The sequence below is a fragment of the Carlito syrichta genome, unplaced genomic scaffold, assembly GCF_000164805.1.
Source record: "Carlito syrichta isolate Samal-C Ts95f unplaced genomic scaffold, Tarsius_syrichta-2.0.1 Scaffold111527, whole genome shotgun sequence".
NCBI lineage: Eukaryota > Metazoa > Chordata > Mammalia > Primates > Tarsiidae > Carlito > Carlito syrichta.
In genome coordinates this window covers 24,769-49,536 of record NW_007055623.1, presented here as the reverse complement: position 1 = coordinate 49,536, position 24,768 = coordinate 24,769, and positions in this window count along the sequence as shown.

Below are 24,768 nucleotides of genomic sequence, written 5' to 3'. Positions count from 1 at the left end.
CTTATCCCTCTCCCCTGCTAACTCGTGCATCATTTCTTCAGGGAGTCCCTACTGACAGCTTTCTTAGGTGACCAGGTCCTTTGTCACATGCACTCTGTACACCTTGACCCTTTCCTTCAGAAAACTTATCCTAATTTGGGTTACACATTTATTTCTATATTTATTTGATGAAATACACCTCTTATCCCTTTGAAGGATGCCATGATAACAGGGGCCACATCCATCATTGTTCACAGTACTTGATAGTTGCTTATTAAATGTCTTCTAAATGAATGACTGAATGAATGAGATATGACTTTCTCTGTACACCCTTCCAGACTTTGCCTTATAGAGCTAGTAACTCCTGTTTTTATGCTCGTCTGGTATTTCTTCATATCCGTCTATCAGCTTCTCCACTTGTATAATGGGGTTAACCAGTCAGGAGCAGTGGCTCACAATTGTAATCCCAGCACTCTGGGAAGCCAAGGTGGAAAGATTGCTTGAGACCGAGCTTGAGACTAGCCTGGGCAACATAGAAATACCTCATCTCTAGAAAAAAAAATTAGCCATGCATGGTGGCATGTGCCTATAGTCCTATCTTCTCAGGAGGCTGAAGCAGAAGGATCGCCTGAGACCAGGAAGTCAAGGCTGCAGTGAGCTGTGATCATGCCATTGCACTCTAGCTTGGGCAAAAGAGTGAGACTCTGGCTCAAAAACAAAACAAAACAAAACAAAAAGACAAAAAAGAAAAGAAAATAACAAAAGGGTGTAGGCAGCGGGGTACCCATATGGTACAGTGTTAAATGGAAGATGAATTATGATGATGGACACGGACATACTCATCACAATGGCTGTCATATAGTGTGTGCTCAAGAAAGTGCTTGTTTTCCTTGCAATCATACTTCTGCCTTATAAGCATGGGCACTTTAAAGGCACAGAACTCACCTCAATCATCTCAATGTTCCTGTAGAGCCTCGCCAGGGAAGATGGGCCCCCAGGAGTACTCCATGTCTGAATGATGAAACTGAGACATTAGTTTACATTCTCCCTGGCTGCCTTTTCTGAGACTAAGCCCTTAATTACCTCATCTTTCTGTGTAGCATCTTTTCTGATAACATAACTCTTGGCACTTTCCGGCTAATTCATTTTTGATCAACTGGATTGCTCTACAGTTACATTCCTGTGTAATGTAGCCTCTGGAGTTCCCCTCAGCACCGGAAGACAGTCTGGTTCATTTGAACAAATTGCTTAAGATGTTAAATTAGATTCAGTCCTACTTAGGAAGAAAAATTAAAAATAAAAAGAAGATGAATATCAATTGTCCTCATACCCACAATCTTCCAAAACTGCCTTATTTTATTTCTGACAGCTCCCAAGGCATGTTTGTGTTGTGACTGTGACTTGTCCCAAGTAGGAGGTTTTAAGTCGTTTTCATTGTCATTTGGTCAACAGACACTGAAAATGTACTGAATGCTTGGCACTGTGTTCATGTCATGGTAAAAGTATTCTTGACCTTAAGATACATACACTGTAGTTGAGATAATTTATTCACTGATTGTTAACATCATTAATTTATCTACTTAGGTTTTTCCCTCTTACCTCTATCCATTGTGCACCTGTTGAAATATTATTTATTCTCTAAATGCAGCTCCAGTACCTGCTCTCAAAGAAACTTCTCTATTTTTTTTTTTTACAACATTTTAGCGGCTCCTTTTAGTGGGCTAAACCTATATCTTGAATACACTTCTATTTTTATACTCAACAGTGTGTGTTACTTTGTTAAATGTTCCTCTTCCTTATTGGAGTGTGAGATACTTTAAGGCAGGAAATAATTATCTCCTCTGCATCTAATTCAGTGATAAGAATATGGTACATGCTCAACAAATGCTTGTTGAACTGAATTGATATATTACTTGACCAAAAAAATATTTATTGAGATCTACTGTGTGCTAAGTGTTAGGGACACAGATATGAATAGTATCTAGGCTCTGCCTTTCAGAAGCTTGTGTTTTTTAATATGTGTGTGAAATGACAGATACATGTATCAAATATAAACAAAATGTCATAAATGAAATCACAGAGGTGTATGTAAAGTACTATGGAAGCCTAGGGTAGTAAATGGCTGACACATGCACAACAAATATACACGTAAAATGAGGCAATAAGTAAATACTTAAATGTGCATCATTTGTAATTTAGAGAAAGTAAATTTAATGTACTAGGATGATCAAGAAAAGGTTTGGCTTAATCCTTCCATGCTTTGAGTATGACTTAACTTACATAAGCAGAATGATCGTGCCATTGCTTCAAATAAAATATATAATAATTACCACAATAAGGAAGGTGTATACTGGGTGGATGTGGTGACTCATACCTGTAATTCCAGCACTTTGAGAGGATGAGACTGAAGGATTGCTTAAGGTCAAAAGTTCGAGACTAGTCTGGGCAATGTAGATAGACCTCATCTCTACCAAAAAAAAAAAAAGTTAGCTAGGTATGGTGATACATGCCTGTAGTCCCAGCTACTTGGGAGGTTGAGGTGGAAGGATTGCTTGAGCCCAGGGGGTCAATGTGGTATTTGTGACTGTACCACTGCACTCTAAACTGGGTGAGAGTGAGACCCTGACTGGAAAAAAAAAGATGGAAGAGGAGAAGGAGGAAAAGGAACCAGACATAACAGTGTTCGAAGCTCAGGGAAGCTGACAGATGGATGGTTCTGGGCCAAATAATTAGCAACACAACAAGAGCACAATCAGAGCTGACCTTCTGAAACCCATTTGGTTGAGTTTTAGAGCTTGGACATTAAAGAATACATAACTAAATCAAAATGAATGAGTCCATTCTGCACTTAAACTTTGAATAATAGAACCTGGCTTTGCAAGTTCCCCCAGCTTAGTGAGGTGAACATCCCATTGGGAACCAGGCAAGGCCACTTGCTTTACTCCGGTAGCAGCTGCCATGCTGACAGGAACAAGAAGAAGTGTGGTTCTGGCCCCTGGCCTCATGTTGGAGAGCTGGTTGCATTCACCCTGGGCAGCAGGTGGGCTGGCATGCTGTTTTTGATTAGGAAAAGGACTCTCAGTAGGAAATTACCATTGCAACCATGATGGGTGAGCTTCATGGGATTGATCAGTGGGGTCAGGTGGTCCTGGGAGGTTCTGAGTACTATGTGCAAACCACCTTGCAGAGAACAAAAGCACTTGATGCTGGGTGCAGTGGCTCATGCCTGTAATCATAGTGCTTTGGGAGACCAGGGTAAGAGAATTACTTGAGGCATAGAGTTCAATATCAGCTTGGGCAACATAGCAAGACCCTGTCTCTACAAAAACTAAAACAAACAAATAAACAAAAAAACTAGCTAGGAATGGTGGTATGTGCCTGTGATCCCAGTTATTTCAGAGGCTGAAGCAGAAGGATCACTTGAGCCCAGGAGGTTGAGGCTGCAGTGAGCTGTGACCATACCACTGCACTCCAGCCTGGGCAACAGAGCAAGACATTATCTCAAAACAAAAACAAAAACAAAAACAAAAGTCCTTGACTCACACCCTGGACATACATACATTCATAGATACCTTTTCTCGTAAAATGATGGGATGGTATTGGAAGGAGCCAAAACAGTGTGGAAAAATCAAAGATGGGAAATCAAGAGTTGCAGAACCAAGTTCTGCCAACCTGATAATGTGGGCAGAACCAGGTATGAGTTTCAAATGCTTCTTAGGCACCTGTAGCTCAGGATCTGCACTGGAGGAAGGCATAGAAACTAATTGTGAGACCACTTGATTCTAAGCACGCCACATTTGGTTGTTCCTGACTTACAAAGACACTGCCCTTGGGTAGGAGAAAGTGCCTGGGAAAGATGATCCTTTTCCTCCAAGACCTAGTTCAGAGCCACTTAGTTCACTCAGTCTGCATTTGCTTTCTCCTGTATTCTGTTCTGGTTCTCGGTAGGAGCAGCCTTGTGCCCCTCTTCCCCTGCAGGCTACAGTGGAAGAATATCAGGATCTCAGAAAGAAAGGCATGGCGGGGAAGACAGCAGAAGCTCCGGTCCAGTTCCTTTTATTGCTACTTTCCTTCTTTCCTTGAAAGTCCCAGCTAGTTTTCAGAGGCCTAATTGTGTATGCCTGCATGGATTTTTTCAGGGCTTTCCTTTGGAGGGTGGAAGAGACCTTAGCTTCCCCCAGATGCTGGACTGTGCCTCCAATGGCCTTGATGCCTGGGCACAGAGCAACGTGGGAGAAACACTGCAGGGCACAAAGGAGCATCCGTTGCCCCCTCTTTTTTTTTGATTTGGAGTCTCACTCTGTCTCCCAGACTGGAGTGCAGTGGCCGCTCCCGGCCACCGCAGCCTCGACCTGCTGGGCTCCGGCGATCCTTCCGCCTCAGCCTTCCAAGTAGCTGGAATTACAGGCATGCGCTACCACACCCGGCTGATTTTTTGATTTATTGTAGAGATGAGGTCTCGCTGTCCAGGCGGGTCTCGAACCCGCGGGCTCGGGGAATCCACTCACCTCAGCATCCCAAAGACGCAGGATTATAGGCTGAGCCACCGAGCCCAGCTCCGTTGCCCCCTCTTACATGAAGCATTTACTGAGCACTTGGTGGAGACCCAGTAATATTTTAATCCTCAGGACATCCCTAAGAAGATAGTACTAGCATCATCCTACAGATATGGAAATTCAGGGGTCAAGAAGTGAAGTTAGTTGTTGGAGTTATATCTTTACTGGGATCAACTTGCTTGTTGTAAGGAAGACACCAAACATAGGTCTCTCTGCATAAACCCATGTGTGGATCTGAAATGGAACCACAAGGGGCAGAACCAAGGATGGCTGCAGGGAGTAGGCATTGTAGTTCCATCTTTGCCTCTCATGAGACCTTCATGCTCACTGCTTGTCCACTCTGGTCTTTCCCAGAGCTGACTGGTCAGTTCTCCACACTTTCTCGGTTCATATCCAGAGGGGCAAGTGGGGGAGGTTACTCTTCACTTCCCCAGGAGGGTAGAGCTCAGTTGCTAAGGTGTCTCATTGAGCCTTGAAAGCAGTGACTTCCACGTTTGAAAAAAATGTTTTATGATGGTCCATTGTAAAAATATACATATTTTACATTATAACTAGTTACACATATACATACACATAATAAGGTAAATAATAAATTCACACAAAGAGCATATACAAACACACAGATATGTAAACACACACATATACAAATACATATATGTTTGTTTTAGAAACAGGTAACTGGAAAATGTTTTATGAAACAATACTACAAAGTACTCTGATATTTTCCATTCTTTTCTATCCCATTAGGAAAAGTTCTGCTCATTAACCTTCACATTGATTTCATAATCCACTAATGAGTGGAAACCCTCACTTGGAAAAACACAGATCTAAATGTTGGAAGGCCTCCAGGCTCAATCCTTGGCCCTTTCCTGTTCTCTCACTCACCCTCTTTTGGTGATCTCACCCAGCTTCGTGGATTTCAACAACATATATACTGATGACTCCCCAATTTACACCCCCAGCCTGAACTTCCTCCCACACCTCCACACATGCATCTCCAATAGTCTATTTAACACCTGTACTTGAATGTCTGATGGCAGCTCAAACTCAGCTCCTGGACTCTACCCCACACCCACTCTTCTTTCAGCCCACCCACCTCAGCAAATGGCAACTCCATCCTTTGGGTGCTCAGGCTAAAATGCTTGAAGTTATCCCTGATCCCATTCCATATCCAAACCACCTTCCAATACTCATGGCTTCAAACTGCATCTAGACATCAACAGTTCCTCAACATCTCCACCACCACCACTCTGGGTCAAGCACCATCATCTCTCTCTCTCTCGTGTCATTGTAATAGCCTCTTAACCAATCCACTTGCTTTCACCTCAGCCAGAGTGAGCCTTTAAAAGTATGTCAGATCATTTTGCTTCTCTGCTCAAAGCTCTCCAATGAGTCCCCATCTTACGCAGAGAGGAAATCAGTCTTCCCATGGCTTTCAAGGCCCTCTACTATCAGATCCAGTGACTCTCTGATCTCATCTCTTATTACTCCCCATCGCAATCTCTGCCCCAGCTGTTCCTCAGTCACATCAGTCACACTCCTGCCTAGAGACCTTTGTTCTTGGCGTTAATCTGTTTTGTGTTGCTGGAAAGGAATGCCTAAGGTTGAGTAATTTATGAAGAAAAAAGGCTTATCTTGGCTCATGGTTATGCATGGTGTCAGTGTCGGCTTCTGGTGAAGCCTCAGGAAGCTTACAATCATGGTGGAAGGAAAAGGGGAGCCAGCATGTTAGATGGTGAGAGTGGAGGAAGGAGATAGACAGAGAAGGAGGGGCTAGGCTCTTTTAAACAATCTGCTTTTACATGAATTAACAGAATGAGAACTCATTCAGTACAAGAAGGGCACCAATCCATTCATGAGGGATCTGCCCCCATGAGCCAATCACTTTCCACTAGGTCCCACCTCCAACATTGGGGGGTCACATTTCAACATGAGATTTGGAAGGGACAACAGTCCAAATTCAAACATTGTCACTATTCCCACTGCCTGGACCACTCCTCCAATCATCCACCTGACTCACAGTGTTAGTCAGGGTTCTCCACAAAAACAGAACAAACAGGATGTACATACATAGAGAAAGAGATGTTTTATAGGGAATTCGATTATGCAATATTGGAGACTGAAAAGTCCCCCCATGTGTGCAGTTGGTGAGCTGGAGACCCAAAAGAGCAGATGTTTTAGTTCAAATCCACAGGCAGAAAAAACCTGATCTCCCAGCTCAAAGGCAGTCAGGTTGGAGGGATTTCCTCTTACTCCGGGAAAGTCAGCCCTTGTGTTTCACTCAGGCCTTTAACTGATTGGATGAGGTCCACTCAGTTTAGGGAGGGCAATAGTCTACTTATTTAAATGTTAAACTCATCCCAAAACGACCCCACAGAAATTCCCATAATAATGTTTGGCCAAAATATCAGGGTACCCTGTGGCCCTATCAATTTAACATGTAAAATTACCATCACACTCTCTCCTTCGCCTCCTTGGGGTTTCTGCTCAAATATTGCTTTATAAAAGAGACTTTCTATAATCATTTATATATAATGGTACCCCCTCTCTTCCCATGATCCTCCAAATCCCTTACCCTGCATTCTCTTTCTCCAGATAGTTACCACTAACCTGACATATTACATATTTATTACTTATATTGATTGCTATTGACTATAAACTCCAGAGAGCAGGAACTGCGTTTTATTTGCAACTGTATTTTCAGTTGTCTAGAACAATCCTGAGCATAACATAATGGCTCAAATAATATTTCTTAAATGAATGAATGAGTCTCTAGCTGACCAATGAATAAGTCATTCTTGGGCTAGGCACTTACCCTTATTTCCCTGACACAACCAGTGGCCACCTCTTATAAAAATCTTGTGACAAAAGTCACAAGAAACTTGTAACTGCCAGGCACACCAGAAAAGAGAGAGATTGAATTCAGTTAGTGGTACAGAGACTCCTTCTGGAGAAAGAGTCTCTTAGCTGACTCCCCATAGTAGGTTTTGGGATGGAAGATGAGTCTGAGCAGAAAGGGCATGTCAGGCTGAGCAATAAGCACAAGCACAGGCAGAGGGATGGGAATGTGCACCTGGATGTGAGAACAGTGAGCAGTACTGCTGAACAGGGCCTTTTATGAGTACCAATTAAAGATAAATCATTGCTGTGGGTGTATGAGCAACAGGCAAGTTCAGGTGAGATATAATTCAAGCCCCAAGTTTTATTTTCCAGTGAGGTAGCTTCATGGTCTGGATTACCATGACCATTGCTTCTCCTCCCCACTACAGTGGGCTTTGCATTCATGCAGGTGATAGCCTAGACATCCCCTGGGTCTCCTGTTCAGGACACTTGCACTGCTCAACAGGTTCAGCTGAGATTGTGGTAATTCTGAGAAGTGACAGGAGTCTGTGTTTGCAAAACTCTTGTCTCCACTTTATCTGAGTGTTTAATTAGTTGACTCTCACATCTTCAACCGCACAAGGGCACCTGAATAATGCTTGCCACAGTATTAGCTTTTTCTGTGAGGTGAAGAGGTAAGCATTTGACTAACCATTTTAAACGTGGCAGAGTCATTATTTCCCTCTCGGTGTTCAATGATTTCACTACTTCTCTCAATTTATTCAGACTTGCTGAAGAACTGCACAAGTAGTTGCAATGGCATTATTTTTCATCCTCCTCTTCTTAAAAATGACCAAGTTTTAATCATTTTGAGGATCTCTCGGATGATAGAAGTAAGATTAAAAGATGTACTTAGCTTACAGATCTCTGACTTCCTCTATATTTTTTTCTTTTTATCTGTCTCTATTGCTGTTTGTCTCTATTTCTGTGTGTCTCTTCCTCTCTGTTCTCTTTTGTACACTCAGTCTCTCTGAGAGGTGATAGACTGGACTGTATAGGAAAGAATACTTGAGGAACAGTGGGGAGGCTGGGATCTGTGTTCCAGCCCAAGCTCTGCCAATTAATAACTAGGCTTCACAGGGCAAGTTGCTTAGCCTCTCTTAACTTTGGTTTTGCTGAATGTATAATGCAGAGTTGGCCACACATTAGGGAGGCAGGGTGGTGTTGTGAAAAGCAAGCAATTCTACTTGGGATCCAAAGATCTAGGTTCTCCTGTGGTCCGTGTCATAGCAACTCTGTGGTTCTGAGTGGGTTCTCAGACCTCCCTGCATCTCAAGTTTCTAGCTTGATAGGATGAAGGTAACACAAAGTTACAGGGAGGAAAGGACAGGAAATAACCTAGAAGGAAGAGTTAAAGCTTTGCACTCAGGAAGCTTGGGGCTCAATTCCCATTAATTACTAGCCATGTGGTCTGGGGTAAGTTTCTTAATAATAATAGTTGCTATCCATTGTGCATGTATCACATGCCAGAAACTATGCTAAGCTTTTTTGGATTATCTCAATGACTTTTTCTAATCCAATGAAGATGGTGATATCCTTTTATTCACTTTATATACAAGGAAAACGGGCATTGAAAGGCTTAGGCAATTGTTCAAGGTCAACGAGCTAGGACATGGCAGAGTAGAGACACTAGTCCAGTTCTTCTAGCTCCAGAACCTACATTGTTTGCCACTGGGCTGTCATAACTCCAAACCTCTGTATAGGCATGGCAAGCGCACAAGCAGAATTGCTTGCATAATTCGTACTAAGAAGTTATAGAGTTATTGTGAAGATTAAATAAAATGTTACATATCAGGTTCTCGGCAGAGTGGCTCATAACATATAATTCTGTAGGAAATGGCAGCATGTATGTTTATACCTCCTTAAATATTTAATTTTGGAAAATGATAACGTAAAATATGTACACTATGAATAAGCTGTTTGTGACATTTTATGTGCTATGCAACGTGCTGTCATGATGACAATCTTTAATATTCCTTCAAGATCTTAATTTAGACCTTCTGTGACTCATTTTCCCCAGGCTGTCAGCTCCTGTGGAAGTTCCCAGACCACTTTATGCAGTAATGACAACTGGTTCCAGAGCATTTGGACTTCTATATTAATTAAATGTGAGAAAACAGAGCACTATGGAAAGACAGCTCTGTGGTTTCTTTTTTAACTCTGTGTTTCCACCATACCTCACAGTGACACCACTCAGAGCAACCTGTATACAGTATTCTATTTTTTCTGAATGATGAGTCACAGATTAGCTATTGAAGTTGCAACTCGTGTTCCAAAAAGGAAAGATGTGTCTTGAGAAGCAGGGGTGGAGAAAAGTGAGTCAAAAGGCTTTGACTAATTTGTGCAAAGGTCACAAATACACGCCGACCTGTACCCACTAATTCACCAACACTTGTTAAGCCCTTACACAATACTGGAGAAACAAAGTTAAGTCAGTCTTGCTTCCTGTCCTGGAGGAGGGAAGGGAAAGGTTTCCTATTTATTGCTTGCTTACTTTGAACTGGGCACTGGGCTGGGAGTTTCACATTTAATGTTTACAATAAATCTTTCGAGATAGCCATGATAATTCCCATTTTGGATATGAGAGGATTGTAGTTTAGACAGCCCAAGGGGTTTGCCCAAAGAGCATAACTGGGGAGTTGAGAAATTGAGGCTGTTGTTCCTGCCACCATCTTACTCTGCTTCTGCTTAGAGAAGCTCATGTCTAGTGGGGGGGACAGACCCAAGCCATTACAATATGAAATGAGAGCTTCTGGAATATTAGTCCTGCAGTACACATGCAAGCTTCCCAGCAGCAACTGTCAGAACTTCCAGTCTTACAGAGGAAGAGGATAGATGATGTTTTCTGCTACCTGCATTCTCTCAACCCATGTATGTGTCTGTCTTCAATTCAATGGTCAAAAGCTCAGGAAATCTTAAAGATCTGGAGGTTGGAACCACCTAGAAGGTTGCCACAGGTTGCTAACAATAGGCAGGCCCGGCCTTCCTCATGCAGATCCAGGGAGAAGTCTGTGCAGCCCTGGCCTGGCTGACAAATTGTAGGTCAGTCTTTGGGGACAGGCTGTCCACAGTATTCCTACATTGTTCCTCTGCTTAAAACCTTTCAGTAACTCCCCCTGGCACAGGAAAGAAGCAATGTCCTGAGCTGAGATTTGGGGCCACCCTCTCTGGGGCCCTATCCTATGTAACATCCCAGATCACTCAACCACATGTCCCCTACAAGTTTAACAATATCTCACGCTTCTTCTTCCTCTCAGGTCAACTTTTGCTTCTGGCTCACACTGCTTCATCAATCAGTGAAGACTTAACTCAAATGCCTGTTGTTCCCTGAGACCTCAGCTCTTCCCAAATAGAATGAATCACTCTCTCCTCTGCTTTCTCACAATGTTTTTCAGATACTTCTAAAATAGCACAAAGCACAATCTGCCTTTGATGATGCCTGGTCATGAATGCACATTCCTTAAGAACAAGACTTGGCCTTTGTGGACTCTTCCTCAGGAATAGAGTCTTGCTCACAGTACCTAGTCAATAAAGGTTTGTGGCTTGGCTAGCAAACTGTGAAATGGTATAGTGGCTCTAGTGCCTGTATAGTCATTGGTCTGTGTGCCTGCAAAACAGTTCCTCTGCTCTGCTCTGGGTTTCAGGGGTCTGATTCTTGCAAACCATGATTTCCAGGCTCCTTTGGAAACCACACTTCCCAGGGTTCTGTCTCAGGCTCTGAGATCATATCATACAGGCATCAGGAAACCTAGATGCTAATTCTGGCTTGGCTATGGAGCATCTTTGGGCAATTTTTTGGGTTTTAGATGGCTGTTTAATAAGATGAAGATGCTGAATTGATAGTCTGTAAGGGACTGGACATGTATCTATCCATCTTTCTTATATCCATGTACTTTTGGAAGATGTGTTAAATCTTCTCCTCTGCCAGGCGATGGAATTTCAGAGGGAAGTACAGTATGGCTCCTACACCCAGCAAATTCGCACTGGAGCAACAGAAGCACTTTTATAAGGAGAGTGAGGTAAGCAGGCATGTTCTTTAGACTACGTGTGTTCTTTAGTCAGCTGTGGTGGACAACAGGAGCCAATTTCCCGAAGGCAGAGCAAGAGCAATGGACAGAAGTTGGAGGAAGTCTGATTTCATCTCAGGGTGGCCGGGTGGATTTTCTAATGATTAGAGGGGTTCCATGCTGCATTATAAAGTACTAATGTCTCTGTCAGCAAATATATTTAAGAAGGAGGTGAATGACATCTTATCAGGTAGCAGGGGAATCTTAAATCTTTTTTCTGCTTTGAGAAGAAAGATTTGAGATAGATTTTTAACTCTAAGATACTATGATTTTTAAAATCAAGGTTTTCTTTCTTCAAATTAGGGGGGTTGAAATCCTTTTAAAAAGCAGAATGACCTTACCTTTAAACAAAACCCCAGTTTATAAAACCTGTAAAACCAAAACTATTATGGCTAATGTGAGAGTACCCACTCTTCTGACCTTCCATTCTATTCTTAAGGAAACTCAGGCTGAAAACCACAGCTTTATAGAATATAAGCCCTTCAGCTTTCTTGTGGTAGGGGAGATCTGTTCTGCAAAGCCTTGCTAATCCCAGCCACTCACTCTTCTCTTTCTCTATGACCTTTCAGCCTGTATATGTATCCTTTTCTCCACTCTCTGCCTTTGGCCATGGAGGTTATGGATTCAGCTTGATGCTGTGGGACACAGCAGCATATGGCCTCGACTCCAGTCTGACTGACTTCGTCATCCTCAGATACTGGGGTTTCTGCCAGCAACTGCCTCTATCTGTACCTTCCTGACTCTTAGTTCCCACCTGCAGTCTCCATCAAGGCACCAGACTACTTCTCTCCTTTTCCTGGGGCCATGAGGAGCCAATCTCACCCTCTCCCATCCTTCTCTGTTCCACAGCCCTGAAGACCTCCATTATTGGGCAGGAACTCGCATTTCCTGAGTCCATCCTATGAGCCAGGCTCAATACTTGTGTTTGATTCTCACACCAAGACTGAGAGTTGGGCATTGAGAACTGTACCTATGTCATGAGTGAGGAAATCAAGCCTCAGAGAGGGCAAGTGGCTTGCTCATGGTCACTCAGCTGAGTTGAGTGACATGACACAGCTCATCCTGGTCCCAGAGCTGTGTTCTTCCCATGTCCCCTCTGCCCCATGGCAATCCCATTCTTCTGCCCTGCCTTTCTCTTCCTGGTTGCCCTCTGAGGCATCCGGGCCTCTCATTGCTTCAAGACAAACTTCCTTTCCTAGTTTGTTTGGGTCTCAGCTGCCTCTGAATTCCATTTGGTCTCAATCTGTTTACTCTCACATTTACAGAGTCCTCAGTCCAAGAGCATTGGGAGACTCAGTTTCCTCCCAATGCTCTTGGACAGGTCCTGGTGGATTGTGAGATCTTCAGTGTTCTTCCCTCAGGTTTTCCCAGGTAAGCTTCCCTCACCTTTCAGGTCTGAATTCCCATGACCCTTCCTTGAAAGGGCCTCCCTTCAGTACCCTTCAGTACCCTAGCAAATGATGTCTTCCTCAGATATTTCAACCAAGCCTCATGTTACTCTTTTTTATTTATATCTTGCACCATTGGCTCATTAGTTTTCTCATTGATTTTTATACTTGCTAAGTGTCTGCCTCCTCAACTTTGGAACTTTAGCACTGTTTTAAATTTTCTTGTTTGCCCCAGCAACCTCCATACCTCTGAAAAGTAAAACAAAAAGATTAGTGCTAAAAATTCCATGCCTAGTCTCCTCTGAAGTGAATGACAGCTACCACCTCAATGTTCTCTGGTGGTTTTTGACCATCTGACCCATGTGAAACAGTGTTCCCAGCAGTAACCTGGATCTCTAGAGTTCCTTAGAATGCAAATGCCTCTATACTTTTGAAGATAATTTCCCACGTGCACACCCACTTAGTCTTCTGCCTGGGTTTTCCATCAGACCTATCATAAGCTGGAAGAATCAGATATCTGTTAGTTCCCATCCTGGAAGTGAAATGTAGCTCTTCACTATGGCAAACTTGTTGGACCCAGCTTAAGAGTTCTATGTGGGCAGGTGAATCCTTGGTACCCAGTGTTTTCCACACTGACCTTCTTGATACACTCTTTTGGTCATATTCTTTCCACATCTTTCCAAAATCTTTACTGGCTCCTCATTGTTCAGAGACTAAAAGTCTAGGCTCTCAAAGCTTTTCAGAGCTTCCTGGCTCTTGTCTTTTTGACTCAACTCAGGAATCGACCTTGACTTGTTCTCTGAACATGCCTTGTATACATTCTATCATGGAGGTCCTTGTCAGGCATCACTCCTTGGGCAGTCTTCCCTAGTCTTTCTTATCTTTAGAATGAATGACTGTCCTATGGGCTCCTAATACCCTGAACTCTCCTGCACACTGACATATGATTTTGAAATATATTGTTTACATGTGGTATCCTAAATAATAAGCCTTGACCAGAGCACTTTGAGAGGCTGAGGTGGGAGGATTGCTTGATGTTGGGAACTTGAGACTAGACTGGGCAACATAGTGAGACCTTATCTCTACATAAAATAAAAAATTATCCGGGCATGGTGGCATGTGCCTGTAGTCCCAGCTTCTCAGGAGGCTGAGATGGGTGGATCGTTTGAGACCAGGAGTGCAAGGCTGTGGTGAGCTGTGATCATGCCACTGCACTTTAGCCTGAGTGAGAGAACCAGACTCTGTCTTTTAAATAATAATAATAATAAGCTTCATTCTCAGAGACAAGTACTATCTCTAATTTATCTTTGTATTCTGAGTGCCTAGCAAAGTGTCAAGCCCAAATTACAAAAGCATGAGTAGAATCATTTTTTAAATTTTACAAATAGGGAAACTAAAGCTCAGAGTATATGTATCTTGCCCAAATCTACATAACTAGTTGCCAGGAGAATCAAGACTTGAATAAATCTTTTATACTTAAATTAGAGACCACACACTCAAATGTCAAAGGGGGCTGATTACATAAGGGCTAAATCATGTGAGTAAAATACAATTGGAAGTGGAGGTCCTGCCTGTCTAGCAGAAGCCACCCATCAGTTCCAGTTGACACTCATTAGGTGGGCATATAGGTCCAGTTCTGCCAAATATTTTGGTGTCAAGGAAAAAGTAGAAAATCTGATTTGTGTGTGACATCTCACAACATTTTTAATGTTGCCAACTAGTTCTAATTAAAAGTATTTCACGGTCCAAGCACATTCCCTCTGTGAGCCTGATAGGGCCTCAGCCTGCCAATTGCTGACCTGTGCTCTTCCATAAGACTGCCCTGGATAGAGTACCAGGGGCCAAGTAGCTCAGACTTGCAGAGTGAGATGCAAGTTCCAACTGCCTCAGTAGTTGAATTACTTAAAGCCACAGATATTGGGCTGATCTTAGAACCTTCAAGGTGAGTGGGATGAACACCCTTGAGTTTCACGTGGATACTTTGAAGTTGTGTCAACTCCAAATGACAGTTTTCCTGGTCATTAAAAATGACCAAGAGTGCGAGTGATGGCCTGCAAATGGGCTTTACCGTGGATAAATGCAAATCAATACAAATTATGAAAGGGGCCCTGTGATGGATTGGTTGGCTGTCAAGAAAGATGAAATACTAAAGAATTATTGTGGGGGTGTAGAGGAGGGATGTTTCTCCAAGTGCCTAGCTCTTTGGAAGTGGAAGGCAATTAACTACCTAACAATTACATACATGGGATAGGGGGTGGTGTTCAGTCCTAGAGGAAATGATCAGCTCTGCCTTAATGTAGGCACTGAGAGCCAGGCAATGGGAGTTTTGGCCACATTGACTTGGATGTTCATTTATTATGACAAAATGAGCTGGTATTGACCTGAAGGCCCTAATGCATGGTATCAGCATATTAATAAGACTGTTACGTGCTGTGTCTAAATGCTGGGGATGAAAGGCTTGCTGTCCTTTTAAATATCAAGGAAATGGTGTCATTTAGATTTGTAATGATTGTTCCCAGGTTATCATGACCATATGCAAATTGTAGTTTGGGGAATAAAGAGGTATAGCATGAAGCCCAGTATTCATTCATATCTTAATATCTTACTTACTAGCCTTGTATCCTTGGGTATGTTGCTTAACTCATTTTCAGTTTCAGAGTTTTCATCTGTAAAATGGGGATCACATGTTCCTCTCAGGTTGGTTGGGATATGGCATTTGTAAATCTAACCTGCACAGTGCCTGGCACAAACTAGAGGCCAAGTGCTTATTCATTTCCTTTCTCCCGTCAATTTCCACAGCATTTTGTTTGAGCCATGTGTAGGACTTGATTGACTTTCTACCAGAATTTTAAGTCACTTCTGTCCAAATATTTTCCTGTTAGGCAATAAAATCTTTTGTAGCTGAGTTTTTCAGTGTTTTATCTTGGTATCTTCCATGTCTGCCCACTATTGGTGGCATTAGTAGATCTATGACTTAAAGGAAGAAGTCTCAGTCCCTTGTACCAGTCAGCATCTTCCATGCCAACCATTTGCACCATGAAGTTGCTCTACTATAGCAGGCCATATGTGTCGGGAGGAGCAGGTGAATCTGTTGGTCCTAGTACATACAGACTTTCCAAACTTATTACCTATGCTAAGTGTGAACTAATGACTGCTGAGTGTGTAAGCAGAAGCTATAATTTCTGTGACTAAGAATGGGAGGTAGAGCCTAGGAGGCTTCCTTGGATAAGTGACTTAAGAGCTGGGTCATAGAAGATCAGAGAGAGTTTTCTGTCAAAAAAGAAATGACAGTCTAGGCAAAAGTAACAATCTGTGATGAGGTAGGAAGTATGAAAATAGGGGGCATATAGCTAGAGGATAAGGGGAACTTGAATTTGTTGGGCACCTACTATGTGCCAGGAGCTTTATATCTGTTACCCTATTTCATTCTCTCACTCATGTTGCTTGGGAGGCTCTGTCCTTCCTATTTTAAGAAAGAAAACAAATTGTGCTGAAAGTTCAGGAATTTGTGAGGCCACATAACTCAAAAACATCTGAGTTGGATTTTAAACCCTATCTGACTGTAACCTCACTCCCATAATTTGTGGTGAGAAGCACGAAATAGATGACTAAGAAACTGAAATTCATGGTTGTCAACTCCAATCCCAAGAATGGACACAGGAGTCTGCCACTCTGAAACGGTATTCTTTTTCAGCTTTGAAAATTTACCTTTGGTTTGAAAAGTGATCCTCAAATTTTTAGAAAGGAATGAGATCGGGCATGTGAGGAAAGAGATCTATCTTTATACACATTTTGCAAGTTGTAGCCAAATTGCCTGAACTATTTTCATACTTGGATTTCAGACAGCTTGCTGAGATCTGTATTATCTGATTCAGGCTGTTTTTGCGCAAAGCCTTTTTATTTTATCAGATGCATTTCACTGTACCACAGCCCATGCTTATCACCCCGGTGATGCCTTGAAAAACTGGGTTTGCTGTTTAAATTGGAGCTGGAGACAGGTGTTTCCTCTGGCCACTGAAAGTCCAGGTATTCTTGATAGAGCATGTCAGGGGACTGATGGGGGCGGAACTCCTCCTAGATGATGTAATGATCTTTTAAGTTCCATGGGCCCTTGAGTTCTGATGGCAAACTGAGCCATCACACTATGTTTTTCTAAGTTAAGTTCAATTCTCGGTATGACTTTATTAAACTGGATGTTGACATTCCTTTCAATAAGAGCATGTAAATAGATGGATACTCAGCAAACTATATAAAGTCAACAAAAGGGCTACCCTGTTCAGGAGAGCAGACTTTGGGGTCAAACAACTGAGACTTAGACTCCTTCTTCTCCCCTTACTAGTGTGTGATGATGACCGAGCATTTCAACCACCAAACATCTCAGTCTCATCAACTAGAATACATACATTTTTGGTGATATTTATATAAAATAGTACTTGTGAAGCTCTAAGTACATTTCCTTGTATATATTTCTCCTACACCCATTCCCTAGCTGAAAAATAGTTAAATAAGTTGATAAGTAATTAAAATGTTATTTTTATATCAAAACAAAGATATGGTTTATGCAATAGATATCAAAATTTACATGACATTTTAAGATTAATAAAAGAAGCCTCCAAGAAATTTCAAGCTCACAGCGGTTTCTCTGAGCTAAGCCTCTAGACCTCTAGAGAGAGACAATTTTGTCTGTTGAAGGGATTTGGAGGAAAAGTTTAAGTGCAGCTCTGGTCCAGTCTTACAACCACTGAAGGAAGGATCTAATTGCTGACCTTTGATGCTGTTTACACATTTAAGTGTCCCTTTTCTAGGTGGAATGACAAAATTGTCTTTATGAATAATTATAAAATCACTTCATTGAATCACAGAATTATAGAGAACTTAAAGGGAGCTTTTATTATGCCAGGTGCATTTTACTCTACCTGCCGTATGTCATAATATGCCCGGAAAAGTTCTGGAAATTGGTTTGCTGCTTGGCAAGAGACCGAGACAAGCATTTCTACAGGTGGTGACAGTTCAGGGGCAAGGTGGAACTTCTTTAGGGACTAGTGACAATGGAATTTGTGACAATTTTGGTGCAAATGTGCTTTCCAAAGGATTTAGAATGGAATTTTGAACCAATCTTATATTGATGCTAAGGGCTAGAGAACTCACAGGTGACCTCTTGGTCACACAAGTATTTAATATAATGGTTCAATGTGGGAACCTAGGAGTCTATGCTGGAGCTCATATTTTGACTTTGGAAACATTGGCAAGTTTCCTAGCCACTCTGAACCTCAGTTTCCTCCTCTGTAAGGTAGAGCTGATACTAGCGTTACTTAACCAGACTGTGGTGAGGGTGAGATAAAAGAGAATCATGCGGAGCTCTCTTCATGGAGCATGGCCCATGGTAAGGACTCAACACATGGTAGCTCACACCTCCCATCACTACTAAGACTTCAGCTAAACATAATATCGACATATGGTTGACTGTGTTCTTCCACACCTTTCACACACCTTACTTATGTTTCTTTTAAGACTCTTGTTCTCTCCTTTGAATTAGTAAGATTTGCATCTGTGTTATGTTTCCTCTAAACCACCTTGGGCACAGTGACCTCAGCCAATGTATCGCTGTGCCCTTCCAGCACTTAGCACAGGACTGTGCTGCTTGGGATCCTCGTATAAACCTCTTTTGCTACCTATGTCCCTACCCTCAAACAAAGAACACCTTGTCATGATGCTTTCTTTCTATGGTCACCAGTTGTCTCCTATTGGAACCTATAGATCTGAGATTTGATGCTGACGTAAGTGATTATATTGCAGCCTTTTAAATTTAGGCAAAATTTATGCTTTGCAATGTGAGTGAGAAATTGACATTAGCTGTCTATTTTAATAGGGTTGGTTGGTTTTACTTGCATCTGGGCCATTCGGTCTTGACGCATGGACACTTTTACTATGATCAAAGTCACACTAAGATCATCCATACATTTGTCTCTGCAGCCTGAACCGCAAGATATGTACCAGATCTGAGCTTCCACAGTTGCATTTAAGTTGTATCTTAGAAATAACCTTCTCTTCCTGTCAAGATGAGGCAGGACTAGTTTTCTTAGGGACCTGCAAGCTGCACGGACACCTCTACAACTCCTTCTGTATTATAAGAGTGAGCAGTTAGCATTGTGGGGGTGAAAAGTAGAGCCCCAGTCTCCCTTAATGGCTGAGGATCTTCCTCTTCTTCCTTGCGGAGCCTGAGGAGGGGAGGAGGCACCTGTAAGCTGTGTTCTCTGTATAAAACCCTTCACTTGGAGGAAAAAGAGCCTTGACCTTTCTCTGGAACTAGAAAGTTAATCTCTGGTGGGGTTGATGAGGTCATCCACAGAGCAGGTGCCTGGCCCAGGGGAGGCACTCAGAGAATGGCAGCTTTTAATGATCAGTACTGATTCTCATGATTACCTTTCAGAGTCAAAATAACATTATCATTCCATTTTACACTCGAGGCAAGGAAAGTGTACTGTCAACATTATTTATTATAATAGTTCTTATTACTGTAAGGATTACTTTTCAGTGTTTGGAAACCAATCAGAGCTGTTTTATACACATTTCTTATTCCTATTCTTTGATAGCAATAACATTGAACTTAATGTATTAAGTATAGTTATTAGCAACAGACACTACTGAAACGATAAAAAGTCATCAGAGTTCTCTTAGAAGGGGTGCTGTCAGAATCCAGCATGCAGGATCTCTTTTGGGTATGTGTGCTGCCCTTAGGGGCTTCTGGCTGCTCAGAGTTCAATCCTTATCAGTGTGGCTTTCCCAGCTTACTTCATACAAAGTAGTATGTGACAAGCCTGCTGGGGCAGGAAATAGTTTTGCGCTAATGAGTTTGTGCTTCACTGACGCTTTCCCATTAAAATCATGTTAACTGTGCCCCCCCGTTAATCATCCCAAAATCAGTTTATTAATTAACTCATTTTGGGAAATCGCAATTTAGTCAGAGCTCTCCAGCTCATTAGCATGTTACCAGGACAGAGAAAATAGATGTCGTTGAAATCTCTCCTTGCGTGTTTAACTCCCTGGGGCACTGAGTCTTCTTCAGTCCTGTCAGTTGGTTCTTTCATTAATTCAGTTGACAAAGAATTATTGGATGGGTCCTATGTGCTTGACTCTGCACTTGGTTTGGGATAAGAGATGAAAGCCCACCATCTGCCTCAAGAACATTGCAAGGTTGGGGGAGCGAGACTCGTGAACAGAAAACAAGTGACGGGAGAGAATACAGAGGCCTGTTTTGGTTTTAGTGTTTTTCAGACCCTTCAGCCCAGTGGTCCCCAACCTTTTTGGCATCAGGGACCGGTTTTGTGGAAGATAGTTTTTCCACGAATTAAGGTGGAGGGTGGGGAAAATAGTTTGGGGATGATTCAAGCATATAACATGTATTGTGCACTTTAATTCTATTATTATTACATTGCGATATGTAATGAAATAATCATACAACTCACCGTAAAAAAAAAAAAAAGACATGTAGACAGAAGTGGTAAATAAAATACGGATGTGTCACATGCAAACTAAAATAAGTGTTGGATTTTGATTTAAAGCCTGCTACCAGATGCGGCTGTACAATCGAAGTACATCAACTCACTTGCTATTCACTGACGGGGTTTCGATATGAGTCTGCAAGCAATTGATTTGTTATGGTCTCTGTGCAGTCAAACCACACTGCTAATGTTAATCTCCATTTACAGCCACTCCCCAGCAGCTCATCTCCACCTCAGATCAACAGGCATTAGCTTCTTATAAGGAGCTCACGCCCTAGATCCCTCACATGCACAGTTCGCAATAGGGCTCGCGCTCCGATGAGAATCTAACGCTGCTGCTGATCTGACCGCAAGTGGAGCTCAGGCAGCAACTCGAGTGATGAGAGCAGCTGCAAATAGAGGTGAAGCTTCATTCACTCACCCACTACTCACCTCCTGCTGTAAATCCCAGGTCCTAACAGGCCAGGGATCAGTACTGGGGTTGGGGTTTGGGGACTCCTGCTTTAGCCTGACACTAGGCATTGTCTCCAGAGCTGGCATTGCCTTCCAAAGTAACTTCCAAGTCAATGAAAACTGCATTTGTCTGAGCAGCTCCGAAATTTTCCAGCTCAGTCTCTAGTTTTATAATAATGATAATATCATAAACATTAAGAGCTAATATTAATTGAATGAGTACTGTATACCAGCTACTGTCCTAACTACCATTTTATATGTACTAACTCATTTAATTAATAACAGTGACTTAATCACTCATCCAATAGACAATAATAATAATAATTAATGAGCTTGTCTAATGTAATTCTCACTGTAACCTTATAAGGGAGGCACTAATAGTATCCCCATTACAGATGAGGAAACTGAGGCAGGCTGTACAGATTTGAACACAGGTGGTTGGCTCCAGAATGAGACAAGAGAATGAGACCCAGGAAAGGAAGCAACTTGCCTCAAGTCACATAGAGAGTTGTGAGAACAGAGTTCAGGCCTTCCCAATGACTAAATCAATGTTCTTTCCACTGTGCCCTGCTATATGTATCCAGAAAGTCCCACCTGTACACCAGGACACTATCTCCTAAAGGTTTTTCATAAAATACAGAGCCTATGCTCTTTGAAGGTAAGAGTCCAGAAACAAAGATTTGTGAGATTTATTCTTGGGTTCTCTAATCTGTTCCAATGGTCTATGTGTCTATTCTCATGCCAGTATAATGCTGTTTTGATGTGTAGTATATTTTAAAGTCAAATAGTGGGGTACTTCTAGCTTTTGTTTGTTTGTTCAAGGTTACTTTTTCTACCCAAGGCCTTTCGTGGTTCTACACATATTTTGTGAAGAATATCATCGAAATTTTGATAGGGATTGCATTGCATCTACAGATTGCTTTGGGTAGTATGGACATTTTAGCAATATTAATTTATCCAGTTCATGAACATAGGCTATCTTTCCACTTATTTGTGTTTTCTTCAATTTTTTTCATCAATGCTTTATAGTTTTCATTGTAGAGGAAGATTAACTTGCTCACATCAGACTTAGTATACAAAAGTAACAAGTAATGTAATGAGCCACTGAGGTTTGAGAGATATTTGTAACTGCAGTAAAACTTGACCTATTATGACCAGTGCTGGTAGGTTCTGTTGTGATCTCATTTTACAGATGATGAAATCATGGTCTTTTTGAGGTAGAAAAGCTAATAAGTGGGCAGAGCCAGGATTCACACCTAGACTGGTCTGATATTATAGCTTGTACTCTTTCTATTATACCACAACTTTGAGGGACAGAGACAGAAAAGTGAGATGAAGAAACAGTAAAGAAGTACAAGATGTAGCCCTAACTGTGTAACTTTGCACAGGTTCTTTAGCTCTCTGGGTTCTGTTTGTTGGCCTATGAAAGAGAATGCCAAACATTTCCCTCCCCCTCTTCCCATGATTTTTAGATGTTGACCAAGAAATTGAATGGTGGTGAGAAAAATAATGCTATTTTTCTCACCACCACTGAGATCATAAGGTCTGGGGTCTACTGCCTACCATTCAATTGGGAGTTCTTGGGTGAGTCCCTTTGTCTCTGTGGATTTCTTCTTCATAATCTGGAATAGTAGAGGGCTGGGCAAGATAATTTGTGAGGTATTCTTAGCCATGAACATGAACCTGATTACTTTGAAGGGCTTATGTGAGGACCAAATGAGAGGATACAAGTGCAGGAGCTTATAAATTGTCAAGCACCATGCACTGAAGAGGGAGCACTGGGGTGAAACCTCTTCAGGAACTGCAGAACATTCTGATCTGGGCTTCATTAACATGAATAAATTATTCCTTCTGGATTGTGTCAGACAAAGATGTGGACGTGTTGGTAGCAACCAAGGAGCTGAAGGCAATAATGTGGATGAGGAACAGGTCACAGGGTTTCCTCAGCCATGGATGAACAGAATGGCACACGCTTATCCTCATTCAAGAACAACTTGGACTTCTTGACTCCTTCCTTTCCTCTCTACCTTTCTCTGTCCTCTTTTTTTAAAATTTTTATTTTTTGAGTTGGAGTCTCACTCTGTTGCCCAGACAAGTGCAGTGGCCGCTCCTGGCCACCACAGCCTCAACCTGCTGGGCTCCGGCAATCCTTCCGTCTCAGCCTTCCAAGTAGCTGGAACTACAGGCGCACGCTACCATCTCTGTCCTCTTTTTAAATATTGCTTTTCTGTCTGGTTTTCCTTGCCTCTCCTTCCAGTGTATTTTTCTTAGCACCTCCTCTTCACCTACTTTACTTTTCTTGTTAGCACTAAGAAGTCACTACCTGACACTACTGTGTGCTGTCTGTTGTTGTCTGACTGGAATGTGAGCTTCCTGGGAGCAGGCACTCATCAATTTGTTCACTGCACAAGCCCCACTTCAGGAACTGTGCTTAGCACCTCATAAATATTTGTTGAATAGGTTAAATGAACCATTGGTTCATCTTACAAATGGTTAGTTTCCTGCTTTTCTTGTGAAATGTATCCAGAGAGAGAATGAGAATTCCCAGAAGAGCAGGTCATGGAGGAAGGAGCATGTAGGATCAGGTACTACAAGAACCTTGTTTGTAGGAGAGCGGAGTCTAGGGTAACTATAAAAAGGTAGAACTTGGAGGGAAAACTCCCAACAACTACAGTTTAGACTTGCCAGTTTGGGGCCCTTCTGAAGTTAGAAGCAGGCTGCCATGACTGTCGTCCCAAACTCAGTTACAGACACTTTGGTCTACTGTTCGGGTGAATCAGAGATGGCCTCCATAGACAAAAACCATGACTGGCTCATATTGTGTCCTCAGTATGTAGCAAGAGAATGTCCTAAGTGGGTTCTCGGTGAGTCTGTGCTGAAAGAGCGCCTGGAACTGAGAATTTTTCCTCATATCTGGGTCTCCCTGCTTTGCCTTTCAAATTTTAACTCTTTATTTCCCATCTTACTGTCTTCCACCCTGCATGCCGTATGAAAAAAATCATTTTAAGCTTCTCTTTCTTCCCCATTTCTTCCATTCGCGCTAATAAGTCATATTTCAAATCCACTTCCTTTATAAACCCCAGTTCCTAGTTAGAAAGAATTTCTTCTCTCCTTTAGACATTCCGTTTTTTAAGGGCAGGAACTACATATTAGTCATTTCTGTATTCTCAATGCCTCACACAGTGTCTGGCACCAAATAAAGATAATAATAATGAAAATACTAATAATAGCTATTGTTTACTGAGTACTCACTCGGTGGCAGATACTGTGTACAGCATTTTACATGATTCAGTTCCTTGGAACACATGAGTTGGTGAATTACCATTCCCACTGTACAGATGATAAATGTCAATTAACTGGTTGGACTCAGGACTTAAAGTCATAATATTCACCCAACTAAGTATTAACTGAACTAAATTAGAAGGAGAAAAAAGGATATGGCAGATTGAACTGAACTTTCTACTCTCTCTGTCTATGTTGCTGTGTATGTTATCTTTTGTCCTTCAGCATCAAGAAAAAAGAATCCTGTTTCCTAGAACCTACAAGAGAGCACGTGCATGAAAACAAGCCAAGCCCAAACAAGGCACCAGGCCTTGGAGGGCTGATTAAGTGAGGGCTTTCTGGGAGACTCCTACCTTGACCCTTTTCTTGGAAAAACTCATGATGTAGCAGCATCATCTCCTCCCTCAGACACAGATGACACACGGGCTCTTGACCCCATCCTTCGCCCAGCAGCAATTATGAAAACCCACTTGAGTGGGAAATTAATATGCAATTATGATTTTGGCAAGTACTCCAAGGAAATCCAGAGGGCTTAATTGACTGGTACTTTCCCATGTGCCCATCCCCAGACAAATGGGACAAAACACTTTCAGATGTGCTCTGGCCCCAGATAGCACAGGGGAGGCTGCTATGATCCGAGGGGGAGAAGGGTGCTGACATC